Consider the following 14,051-nt stretch of genomic DNA (forward strand, 5'->3'; position numbering starts at 1 on the left):
GTTCCTGTTCACCCTTGCAAATGTGAATGTTCCTAATGTTTGTTGCTAAGGCTTCACCATATATCACCCAGAAGCTCTGTCCTATGACTTCATCAAGAGGCATGATCCCTGGTAGAAATTCAAGACACTATGCCAACATCAACTGCCCAGGTGATGGCAGATGTTTTCTTTATTATTCCTCATTTTCTGCTTGGTAAATCAGCATGTGGGCATCTTAACTGCGCTGAAAATTGTCTCTTTCTTTTGTACAAAATGGTCTCAGGATGGACAGTGAAGAGGAAGACAGATGTGAAGTTCACATGAGAGCAGAGGGATCCTCGATCTGTTTACTGGGACCAGAGGAGTGTGCATTTCCTAGTGAGGTGACAGCAACATTGTGATGATCTCATCTGTATTTTCTGCTGAAATCACAGTGCTGTCCTTGTGCGTGTGTGCTAAGTCACTTCAGTCGTGTCTGACTCTTTGCAACGCTATGGACCATAGCCCATCAGGCTCCTCTATCCATGATATTCGCCAGGCAAACATACTGGAGTAGGTTGCCGTGGCTTCCTCCAGGGCATCTTCCTGGCCCAGGGATTGAACCTGCATCTCTTACATCTCCTGCATTGGCAGGCAGGTTCTTTACCACTAGCACCACCTGGGAAGCCCAGCACTATTCTCAGTTCAGTCACTCAGTCGTGTCCGACTCTTTGCGACCCCATGAACTGCAGCACGCCAGGCCTCCCTGTCTATCACCAACTCTCGGAGTCCACCCAAACCCATGTCCATTGAGTCAGTGATGCCATCCAACCATCTCATCCTCTGTCGTCCCCTTCTCCTCCTGCCTTCAATCTTTCCCAGCATCAGGATCTTTTCAAATGAGTCAACTCTTCACATCAGCTGGCCAAAGTATTGGAGTTTCAGCTTCATCAGTCCTTCCAATGAACACCCAGGACTGATCTCCTTTAGAATGGACTGGTTGGATCTCCTTGCAGTCCAAGGGACTCTCAAGAGTCTCTTTCAACACCACAGTTCAAAAACATCAATTCTTCGGCACTCAGCTTTCTTTATAGTCCAACTCTCACATCCATACATGACCACAGGAAAAACCACTATCCTCAAGGGGCACCGAATGGTCCCAGCATACATTATAATTGATAGAGATGCTCTCTCTCTCTCTTTCTCGCTCCTGTCTAGTTCCTTAGTTATCATGTGGCAGGATGCCTACATTTTTACAGCTCCCATAATAATCAGGATAACCAATTTGGCTGAATGGGTCTTAGGTCTTCATTCAATGCAAAACCAAGATACAACAGTCTAGAGATGGTCTGTCTTGGAGAACTAGCCCCATGCTGGGTTGATGACTACACTGGCCCTGCCTCAATTCTACCCTGTACTTTGAACGTTACTTGTGTACATGGTTGCATTTAAAGTCCATTCTTTCCACTGGACTCACCCTCTTTCAGGAGCCCTTAACAGATCCTGTTAAGGGATTATTGCCTGTAAGAAGGCCAGTGTCATAAAAAAGACAGAGAAAGGAATTGTTCCAAGCTAAAAAAGACAGAGGCACATGACTCTGAAATACAAAGCATGACCTTACACAGGATCCTTTTTGGAGAAAATGCTATAAGGATATTCCTGAGTTGGTGACATGTTAGAATATAGACAGTGGGTTAGATAAAAGTGTTGTGTCAGTGTTAAATCTGGTGAGGTTGATACCTGTACTTGGGGGTGCATGAGAGCGTATCCTTACTCTTAGGAAATACACGCTGAAGTATTAAGAGTGAAGGCCACCAAGTGTGCAACTTAGTCTCAAACAAGGTAAGTTACATATATTAACGCATATGTACTAACATGTGTTGGAGAAAGAAATGGCAACCCACTCCAGTATTCTTGCCTGGGAAATCCCATGGACAGAAGAGCCTCGTGGGCTACAGTCCATGGGGTGACAAAGAGTCAGACAGGGATGAGCATGCACACACACACTTATGTGTGTACATTCTCACTCACATATAGTCTCAAATAGTATTCTCAAGTAGTATAAATTGCATATATGAGTATATTCATGTATGTATAGTCGCTCTCATATATACATAAGAGAGAAAAATAGAGACAGAGAAAGAGGAAGAGAGGAGAGACAGAGAGAGAGCTGATAAAACAAATGAGAAAATATTAACAATAGATGATTTTGGGTAGAGAGTATACAAGTGTTCTTTGTACCATTTTTGCAATTTTTCTGTGAGTTTGGGATTATTTCCCAAAGAAACAAACAGCAAGGTTTCCCTTGTGATGCCACAAGAATATAACTAAGACTGGATTTCAGTGATGACACATGAGAAGCAGTCTCCTTATTTTGACATGTTGAGTATTTTATGGACTTCCCTGGTGGCTCAGATGGTAAAGTGTCTGCCTGCAATACGAGAGACCCAGGTTCGATCCCTGGGTTGGGAAGATCTCCTGGAGAAGGAAATGGCAACCCACTCCAGTATTCCTGCCTGGAGAATCCCAGGGACGGAGGAGCCTGGTAGGCTGCAGTCCATGGGGTCGCAAAGAGTCGGACACAAATGAGCGACTTCACTTCACTTCACTTCTGGTGGCTCAAACCATTAAGAATCTGCCTGCAACACAGAAGGTCAGGAAGATCCCCTGCAGAAAGAAATGGCTACCCACTCCAGTATTCTTGCCTGGAGAATTCCATGGACAGAGGAGCCTGGCATTTTATAAGTGAATTGATCCTAGAAACCCAAATGAGGATTGCGTATGTTAAGGATAGATACAAATCTATACAATTCTATGACAAGCTGCTTGGTATTTTCTGGGAGTTTGGGCAGCACCAGATTGCTAAGTGAGTCTCAAGGATTGCAGACCTTTAAATGACTTGAACCAGTGTCGAGTTTCAGGCTGAGGCGTTGGCCATGTGCAGAACAGACTGAAATAGAGAGCACAGAGGCTCTGCGGAAAGTCGGAATGGCAGCCCAAGCTGCGATGAATCAGGAAAGGGGGATGGCCTTTGAAACGGCTTTCCTGCTCACTGTGTTATCGTTTGGAAAACGGTTCGAGTAGGGAACAAGAAGCACCTTAAGCTTAAAAAAAAAAAAAAAACAGTAGAGGCAAGGTTGAAGGAAGCCAAAAAATTGAGACTAATCTTTCCATTTATATAAATCCAACCCTCAGGGCCCCAGGCTTGCCTGCCTCTTCCATTAATGTCTGGGGCAGTAGAGCTCCCTATGGAAAGCTCCTTTTCAGGCTTGGAGATGTTGAATTTAGTCTCCAAAGGGAACTGGTGAAGGAAACAATTAGAGTGGCTATGGAAAGAACTTGGGGTCCAAATCCAGCTAATAAAAAAGTGATGCTCATGTAGATTGAATTTCCTCGTGTATGGAACACAAGTTTGTGTGCTGGATTAATATGAAAAATATCCTTTTGTAACTTGATCAGAAGACATTTATTGAAAATGAGTGTAAAACCTATCTCATATTAATATTTTGCTCCCATCTTCACCCCTCACTATTCACAGTTTTTGAGATTTTTATAAGAATTGTGTTTACAGGGAAATGCCCACTTGATCATCAAATGATATATTTTATGTAGTGTTTGCCTAGTTCAGCATGCTAGGATATTTTACAGAGAAATTGCTTAAATCCAATGCTGAAAGGCAACCACTTCTGGGAGGGGAGGGTGGCGGAAATATATATATACGTTAACAGATAAACAAGGCCTCCGCCACATGCTAGTCAATCTTTGGGGCAAATAACAGAACAATCTGTAAAGTATCAGAGGATAAAAGCAGTTGGAACTCCACTCCCTGCGTTGGCATTTTGCCACGTGTAAAACCCTGCCTTGCTAACAGTACTGGTGGAACCTCTAACAGCCCAGAGTGGGTGGCTTCTCATTTTTATATGTCATCGGAAAGATGGAATGCCAAGAGCACGTCTGGGGTCTGGGTTTAGCACAAGCTCAGGGGAGAGGGTACCACACAGTCAATCACTTCCCACATAAGCCAGACTTCCCCCTAACGATTAATCAAAGTGCCAGGAAAATATGGGCCTGCATTTCACATGCCACGACACCCTCACCGCAGACGGGCTCAGCGTTTGTGATGCAGTGATACGTCAAGGTGTTGCACCTGGATGTCCGAGTGTCCATAAAGAACCCGCCTCTGCCATCCTGAGGCCCCAGCCGAAACGACCTCGTGGGTGAGCCTGGGCCACCCAGATGGCTCAGACGGTAAAGCGTCTGCCTACAGTGCAGGAAACCCGGGTTCAATCCCTGGATGGGGAAGATCTCCTGGAGAAGGCAATGGCAACCCACTCCAGTACTCTTGCCTGGGAAATCCCATGGACAGAGGAGCCTGTTAGGCTACAGTCCATGGGGTTGCAGAGTCGGACAAGACTGAGCGACTTCACCTTCACTTTCACCCAGAGAACCTGACTATGCGCCTCAGTGCTGCCCTCTGCTGGAGATACAGCTTTCACGTCAGGGGTTAAGGTTGACGCGTAAGCATTTTTTAAGGGAGGGGTACTGGTCCCCTGGGGAGAAGGCAACGGCACCCCACTCCAGTACTGTTGCCCGGAAAATCCCATGGATGGAGGAGCCTGGTAGGCTGCAGTCCATGGGGTCCCGAAGAGTCGGACACGACTGAGCGACTTCACTTTCACTTTCCACTTTCATGCATTGGAGAAGGAAATGGCAACCCACTCCAGTGTTCTTGCCTGGAGAATCCCATGGACGGAGAAGCCTGGTAGGCTGCAGTCCATGGGGTCGCACAGAGTCGGACACGACTGAAGCGACTTAGTAGTAGTAGTACCGGTCCCCTGTAGACATTCAAGAAACTAAAGCTTCAGTAGAGGATACCATGTTAATCAAGGTTCTCCGGAGAAACAGAACCAGAAGGATATATAAATATACATAGTGTTAGTCACTCAGTCGTGCCCGACTCTTTGCAACCCCATGGACTGCAGCCCACCAGGCTCCTCTGTCCATGAGATTTTCCAGCAAGGATACTGGAGTGGGTTGCCATTTCCTTCTCCAGGGGATCTTCCCAACTCAGGGATCAAACCCTGGTCTCCTGCACTGCAGGCACATTCTTTACCGACTGAGCTACAGGGGAAGCCCCCAAATATACTTAAGAGGTACAAATATACAAAGATACAAATATACTTAAGAGTCAGAGGAACTGACTCTTGTGGGTTTGTGCTATGTCGCTTCAGCCATGTCCGACTCTTTGCGACCCTACGGACTGTAGCCCACCAGGCTCCTCTGTCCATGGGATTTTTCAGGCCAAGAATACTGGAGTGGATTGCTATTTCCTCCTCCAGGAGCTCTACCCGACCCGACCCAGGGATCGAACCCAGGTCTCTTACGGCTCCTGCGTTGGCAGGCTGGTTCTTTACCACTACACCACCTAGAATTTTGGAAGGCATTCTTATTTATTTTTAGTTTAAAAACCATGTTCTTTTCTTTCTTTTTTTCATTTTGTTTATTGTTTACCTGGAGTATAGTTGCTTTACAATGTTGTATTAATTTCTGCTGTACGATGAAGTGGATCAGTTCTATGTCTACAGCTATGTCCTCCCTCTTGAGCTTCCCTCCCCCTCCCCCCCATCCCACCCCTCTAGGTCATCATGGACACCAAGCTGAACTCCCTGTGCTGCACAACAGCTTCCCAGCAGCTATCTGTCTTACACATGGGAGTGAATATATGTCAGTGGTACTTTCTCCATTCATCCCACCTCCTCCTTCCCCCTCCCTGCGCCCACAAGTCCTGCTTTAGTGTATTGAATGAGGCGACTCGAGGAATTTGTGGAATCCAGAAATAAAACCCTGATTTCTGGGATCAGGGCTCCTAGGCTAAGAGCCCTATGGGACAACATTCAGAGAACTCGAGTCGACATTGTGATACTTTTTGTGTGTACATATACATTTCCTTTCCTATTTTATTCAACTCCAAAACCATCCTGAGTTCAGTCTTCATTCTTCACCACAATTAGAAAAGGGAAACCATTATTTGAAGGGTTTGTTAGCAGCTCTGCTCCTGTTTCCTAATAGTCTGTGTAGTTCTAATGACCTGAATGCCACACAGGAGGCCTTTGTAATGGAGCTTTGTCACCACAGGAGCTGTGCCGAGTGAGTGTTACTTAATCACAGCCACCGAAGATGAAAAATGCAGTGTTTCTGAAGGAAGCTGGTGAGGCTGTAATTTTAAAATGCCACTAATGTAATGTAGAGTGGGAGGAGGCTTCCATTTCTGGCCTCTTTTTTATCCTGCAGTTTGAATGCTTTTGGTGAAAATAAAAATTTCTAAATGGCATTCTTGATAATAGAACCTGAGGCAAAGTGAAACTTCTGAGTGTGCCGAATGTGCAAAGCACACCTGGTAAGCGTGTGACTTGCGGGGGAGGGTTCACGGGGCTGGCTGGGGTGTAGGAACAATGCCAGTGCAGAAAAACCACCTGTCACCTGGTGGGTTGGCCAAGTACTGGGGAAAAAAAATAAAGATCATTTCAAAATGCTTATTCAAAATCAGTGAGACAAAAATATTGAAGTCAATATAATCATTTTTGTGGTGCCTTTAAATTCAAGCCCTGTATCTCTTTAATTATTTCAATTGCTGACCCAAGCTGCGTCCACCGTTGGGCAGATTCTCTTTGCTCTTTAGAGTGATCTGTTGGCCAAATTCTGGATGTAGGCTACAGCATATATTCTGTATTCTTATTTCATAAGTTATTTTTTGTACTGGGGTCTGAGTCTGCAACATGTTATGGCCACAATCCCCGTGCAGCTTAGGCTCTAGTGAGGAAAGTAGACATTGAAAATGAAATTACAAGTGTGAGTGCTGTTACATATGGAAAGTATGGAATAAACAGAAGCATATAAGGACAAGGTGCTAACCTCATTTTAGGGTCAGGGAGTGTTATATATAATTGTATATGAGGATACTGCTGCTATTGCTAAGTTGCTTCAGTCGTGTCTGACTCTGTGCGACTCCATAGACAGCAGCCCACCAGGCTCCCCCGTCCCTGGGATTCTCCAGGCAAGAACACTGGAGTGGGTTGCCATTTCCTTCTCCAATGCATGAAAGTGGAAAGTGAAAGTGAAGTCGCTCAGTCGTGTCTGACTCTTCGGGACCCCATGGACTGCAGCCTACCAGGCTCCTCCGTCCATGGGATTTTCTAGGCAAGAGTACTGGAGTGGGGTGCTATCACCTTCTCCGGTATATGAGGATACATAGATTTATTTTGAAAAATATATATATGTACATGTACATATACTCATATGCATATATACGTTATAAGGTTGCCAAATTTGACAAGTAAAACAATAAGATGCACCTTTAAATCTGAATTTCAGGTAAATTAGTAATTTTTTAATGTACGTATGTACCATGCAATACCTGGGACACAATTACACTAAAAGAGTGTTGAGTATTTATCTGAAATTCAGGTTTAACAAGATGCCCTGTATTTTTTTCTGACAACCTTAATATTTGTGTGTTTATGTGTGTGCATACACCCTCCCACAAACTATACCCAGCCAAGGGCAAAACTTAGATAGAAGGATGTGAGAAGTAGACAGTTTCTAGAAACCAGGTTTGTGAATGTGGTACCTAAACCTTATTCATAGAAGCAAGAGTTGTGATTTCAACTAATGAAGTTGTATTTTCCAAATCACGGGCTTTATCTCCCTCTCGTAAGAGTGATTCTATGCATGTCTGTCCACAGTATGGTTTGTGATAACCTTGGGATAGTTCCTTAATGCAAAATCTTCGGCTCACTCATCTACAAAATGGGGGTGATATGGTAACCACCCCATAGAATTGTCGTGAGGATTCCCTGAAACTCCATGTAGCACAGGAAGATAATACAAGCTGTGAGATGTATGGGAGGGAAACCCAGCCCCCACTGCACAGTCTCTAATGTCTTCTGAATCAATCACCATCTCAGAAGTCACTCCAGGAGTTTCTGGAGTTCTGAGAAACACGTTCTGAGAAACACAGCAAGAGTTCCAACATCCTCACATCAAGAATGGTATTTGGGGAGTGACAGAGGTTCTGCTTTGGAAAAGCAGAACCCACAGCAGCCATAGGTAGGAGAAGATTCAGCAGCAGTGAAAGCAGGGCTTTCCTTAAAATATGGCCAAAGCCAAAATCCGCTTTGTGCTCAGAATGTTTGTTCCATGTGCTGAGAGCATCTCAAGGCTACGAGAACAAATTTCTCTTTGATGCTGACACATTAAAATAGATATCCCTCAATGTTCTTTGTAGTCAAAAGATAGATGGCCTTTGAGACACTCTGTCACGGGTGAAATAGGTTTTGTCATTATCAGAGATACAGTTAGGCCATACTCCATACCATAATTAATTTGAATAACCTTTCGAGGTTTGGTTTTTTCTTTTTTTTTTACTCAAGGCTTAGAACACAGGAAAATTATTTATAAAAAAGAAGTTATTTTTTCTTTAAACAAGTAAGGACTTAATTTTTATTTTGCCTGCAGAAAAACAGCCCATACAATTATGTTTTCAAAGCCAGCTGCATTTTGAAAGCCACAAAGCCAAGTGCATGCTATATAAAGATGTTATATTGTACCTTTACTTCTTGACAACTGTCATTAATCTGTAACTTCTGAGTAAGGAAACAAATTTTTTGAGCATCTTCTAGTGAAGTGTGTCCAAATGTAACAATGGGAAGTTTCATTTTAAGATTACTGGGTGATTTTGGACACTCAACTCTGACCTTTACCTTTGAAGCTGTGTCCTGCCTGGCGTCCACTTTTTCCAGGATTGCAGTAAACCTGTCAAGTTAATTGCTGGTGGAGTTGGAACTAACTGGAACAAGCTGAAGGATTTTACCCAAGTGATTAGTGGACTTCAGACTGCTTGTCAAAACCACGTTGTGTCATAAGAGTTGGCATAACCCTACCGGACGCTTCTTAAATATGCCCTTATTTGGTTCCTTTACTATTTCAACCCAGAGCAACCACACAATCATATTTAACTGGAGAGGAACTTCACTTTCGTGTCTGGAACTTTAACCCAAGTTACATAAAAAGTAGGAAATACCAGCAATTTGAAAAGGAGACACATATTGGTTGCCCTTTGTTAATCTGCTAGTCACTTAGTCAGATGATATATCTGATCAATATAGGTCTGATCAGATGATATGTCTGATCAATGATGGGATTTCCACATCTCTGATTAGAAGAAAATAAATGTTGACTTATGGTCTTTCATGGGTTTCCCCAATAGCTCAGCAGTAAAGAATCTGCCTGCCAAAGCAGAAGACACAGGAGATGTGGGTTCAATCCCTGGGTCAGGAAGATCCCCTGGAGAAGGAAATGGCAACCCACTCCAGTATGCCTGCCGAGGAAATCCCATGGACAAAGGAGCCTGACAAGCTACAGTCCCATGGGGTCACCAAGAGTCAGGCATGACTGAGCAAGAGAAAGAGAGAACTTTTTAACTGGAGGGTAACTGCTTTACAATATTGTGTTAGTTTCCGCCGTACATCAACATGAATCAGCCACAGGTATATGTCTATCCCCTCCTTCTTGAACCTCCCTCGTACCTCCCAACCCATCCCAAACCTCTAGGTTGTCGCAGAGCACTGGATTTGAGTTCACTACGTAACAGGAAATTCCCACGGGCTGTCTGTTTTACATATGGCAATGTATATGTTTCCGTGCTACTGTCTCAATTCGTCCCACCCTCTCCTCCTCTCACTGTGACCACACGTCTCTTCTCTGTGTCTGTGTCTCCATTCGGTTCAGTGCAGTCGCCCAATCATGTCCGACTCTTTGCGACCCCCATGAATCGCAGCACGCCAGGCCTCCCTGTCCATCATCAACTCCCGGAGTTCACTCAAACTCATGTCCATCGAGTCAGTGATGCCATCCATCCATCTCATCCTCTGTTGTCCCCTTTTCCTCCTGCTCCCAATCCCTCCCAGGATCAGAGTCTTTTCCAATTAGTCAACTGTTCGTATGAGGTGGCCAAAGTACTGGCGTTTCAGCTTTAGCATCATTCCTTCCAAAGAACACCCAGGACTGATCTCCTTCAGAATGGACTGGTTGGATCTCCTTGCAGTCCAAGGGACTCTCAAGAGTCTTCTCCAACACCACAGTTCAAAAGCATCAATTCTTTGGCACTCAGCTTTCTTCACAGTCCAACTCTCACATCCATACATGACCAGTGGAAAAACCATAGCCTTGACTAGACAGACCTTTGCTGCCTGCAAATAGGTTCATCAGCACTAACCATCTTCCTAGATTCCACATATATGTGTTAATAAGCAGTATTTGATATTTGTTTTTCTCTTTCTGACTTACTTCACTGTGTATAATAGGTTCTAGGTTCATCCACCTCATTAGAACTGACTCAAGTGTATTCCTTTTCATGATCAAGTAATGTTCCATTATATGTATATATGTAGCACAGCGTCTTCATCCATTCATCTGTCAATGGACATCTAGGTTGCTTCCATGTCCTGACTTGCCTTTTTTTTAACTTTTATTTTATACTGGAGTAGAATTGATGAGGAATGTTATGATAGTTTCAGGTGTCATTTAACTCTAATTACTCCCTATAACTCCTATTTCCAAATACAGTCACATGGGAGGATTAGGATTCCAACATATGATCTTGCAAGCAGGGCAGTGCAATTCCATCCATAACAATAACCAAGAATAAAACATAGTATTTGAGTTTTGGAAAATTACTCATGCATCTGGTATATAAATGTTCTTCGGTCATCCATGATAAATATGCATTTAGTGTCAAAACACTGAACGGAATATTTTACTAAGAAATGTAAATTTTCAGTAATGTAAAAGAATGCCCTATGCTTTCTAGAGCAAATATTTGTAGCTGATGTTGAACATTGTAAACGTTGACTTGTTTTCAGAATGTTGCTCTTATGCAGATGTCTTTTGCGAGAAAAAAAATATTTTCAGCTTAATTGTACCCTATAAAACACTAATCATTGGTCTATGACATGAGCTCTAGCACTGATCAAATTCTATTTACCAGAATATAATAGCTGTAAACAGTGAACATTTGTAGCTGTTTCAGCTAAAGGTTTTTTTTGTTTGTTTTTTCTGGAAACAGAATTATAAAGTCTTACAGCTTAGACTCACAATCTGTAAAATGATGAACACTAGTTATATTTAATGAAAAAGCAATAGATCGGGCCTCTGGTGAAAGTCTTCATTCAAAGAATGGGTTGAGAAGCAGGTGCGTGCTAAGTCACTTCAGTCATGTCCTATTCTGTGTGACCCTATAGATTATAGCCCACCAGGCTTCTCTGTCCATGGGATTCTCCAGGCAAGAATACTGGAATGGGTTGCCATGCCTTCCTCCAGGGGATCTGCTCTTCTTGACCCAGAAATTGAACCCACGTCTCCTGCGTTTCAGGCAGATTCTTTACCACTGAGCCCAAAAGGAAGCCCTAAGAAGCAGATGAAAGCCTTAATTCAGCCTCTCTGAGCCTCAGTTTTACTTTCTATAAAGAAGTTATCTTTAGGGCCCTTCCAAAAATATAATAATAATAAAATGGAAAGATGAGTTGATAAATTTAGAGAGTGGATATCCCTTGCTAAAAGGTAGTTGAAATATGTTAAAATTCAGGTGATACTGGTGGGCTCTTTGGATTACACGATTATAAACAAGCCCCCCACAGGAAGTCATACAAGCTAGATTTTAGAAACTGTATTATATGAATCAAAGTCTCAGGCTTTACCCTCCTTGGCAGAGACAATAAACTTGGTGACCACGTCCAGCCTTTTCCCATTTCTAATTGCAATGCATCTGTAATTGAAAAATGTCTTCAGGGAAGTGTACTGTTGACCGGCCTTCTGCTTGAACAACATCACCCTCACACACATTTCACATGAGATTTCACTACTCTGACAAGTTACACACCTTCAGTGTGAGACCATGGTGATCTTGCAGCTGTTTGTTCAACCCCCTGCCGGAGCTGGGATTCACACCCTGAATCTGTTATTTCTTGAGTGAATTCAGATTAAATCTTTGTTCTCATTATATCCTATGGCACAGCTGCCTAAAGATTCACCACCACTGACAGAGAGAGGACTTCCTCCAGATAATAACCCACAGGAAATCTCTTTTATGAATCAGACAAAACAGTAGATCCAACCCACTGTGGAGTTTGGACAGTGACAGGCCAGGCTGCCGTTATAATCTGTTTCACCACATCCGTGCTGTGCAGATTTTGTGCTCGAAGCTACAGCAGGCATCTGGGGAGGAGTGCCTTGTGTGGGGTCAGACTCATGGTCTGTCCACGAAGGACCTTACCAGGCCTGATATCCTCAGCTGAAACCTGCCTTATCTCCCTTTCACAGCAGGGAGAGAGGCAGGGGAAGTCAAATGTATAAGTGCATCGCTGAAGCACCTACTCTTTCTAGTAGTATTTGCTAGGTTGGTTTGGACTCAACTCCTCTGAGTCAGGGTTAAAATGCCTAAGTCATCATTTCTGATGCATTTACCATGGACTTACATGAGAGAATGAAAAGAGGTAGATAAGAGTTCATATCCGGCTGCTTTCACCTCTTAGGCTTTAGTCACACAATTCTGATTAGCTTCAGTTTTCTCATCTGTAAATTTTTAGCAACAGCACTCACTTCATAGAGCGAAGTGAGGTTTCCTGTAGGCAAGATAGCAAGGTGCCTTGGAGTGAATCCAGCTACACTGCCTGTTAGCTGGGTGGCTCAGCCGTGGTAATTTCCTTATCTGTAAAATAGGATGGTAAGAATAGTTCTTCCTGCATAGGGCTGTTTGAGGATTAGGTAGGTAGATGATACATGCAAAGCACTCTGAACAGTGCTTGGCACCCAGCAAGCCCTCAATCAACGCCACTTTGTACTGGTTGACAGAATCCACCTCTCCTTGGAGGTATTCAATGAATGTCCCTTCCTTTTTCTTTTTTCTTCTCCAAATTGCCCTCCTTAAGGCACACATAGAAACTGGAAGGCAGGGTTATGCTGTGTTAACAGCTGTTCTATGAGTTTCCAGAATCTTCCTATGAGTCCACTTCAGGAAATGGTCTTTGGGAACCACAAAGTCAAGGAGAGATAAAACTTTGGAAAAGAATTTCTAAAAATAATATTTTAAATACACAAACTGACAAAGCTGGGTAGCCTTGGGCAAGTCCCTTAACCCCTCTATTCTTCGAATGAAAGTACTGAAATAAATTGTCTGTGGATCCTTTCCAGCTACCGTAATACATGTGTCCATCATTACTGATCACAAGTGGGTGCCCAAGGCCAATAACTCCATTGGTGAGAGTATAGCATTGGGACCAAAGTTAAGATTATGATATAAGCTATAACCTCAAACAAATGGCTTGTATTTGTAAATTGTGAGTCCCACATGGAGCAGGTGAAGATATGTATGATTAATTATGTTCAAATCCATCAGCAACTCAGAGTCATACCCTAATGACACTGAGCTTGTAGCTTTGTTTTCAACATATGCTGGAAAGTAAATCTGCATATTATTGAGCAGACTGGGTTGGGAGGAGATGTTTGAAATGATGATCCTCGTTCTTTACAGTCAGCACTACTATGGGAAGTCAGTCTTTAATGGTGTCTCTATTCAAGTAAAGATCTAATGGTGGAAAACTAAAAGGTAAAGCAATATGGCAGGAACGAAAAAGAGACTTTTAGTAGCGGCATGCCAGTTTGCGGAGTTGGAAAAACTCAATAGATAGATTGAGTTGACAGACTTTTTAATATCCTTAAAAATTCTTGGTGTAGGTTTTGGGGATGATCTGTATTGATTGGCGTTGAAGAACAACTAAATTGAGGTATTCTGAGGTATTCATTGTGTTGATGCCAAAGGCCAGAATTATTTCCACGGCCACATTCAGTTTGAACAACAAGGCACAGGGAAGTGATTACCATGTGAGATGGCCAGGGCCTAATAAAGCCTGCATCCTAGTGATGGGAGGAAATAGGCAGTGCCAGGAGGTACCGTGGGTAGAGCCAGAAGTAAGAGCACTTGACGGTTGACTGATTCCATTACAGGACCTAACAAAGTGATTAACAGCAGATAAATTAAG

General features: G+C 43.2%; 1 protein-coding gene across 2 annotated transcripts in view; it reads left to right on the forward strand.

Moving 5' to 3' along the window:
* GPC6 (glypican 6) overlaps positions 1–14,051 on the forward strand; it is a 1,232,535-nt gene that overhangs the window by 1,011,263 nt on the left and 207,221 nt on the right. The gene's annotated exons all lie outside the window — the stretch shown is intronic.

Source organism: Bos indicus x Bos taurus, chromosome 12 (assembly GCF_003369695.1).
Source record: "Bos indicus x Bos taurus breed Angus x Brahman F1 hybrid chromosome 12, Bos_hybrid_MaternalHap_v2.0, whole genome shotgun sequence".
In the NCBI taxonomy this organism is placed as follows: Eukaryota; Metazoa; Chordata; class Mammalia; order Artiodactyla; family Bovidae; genus Bos; species Bos indicus x Bos taurus.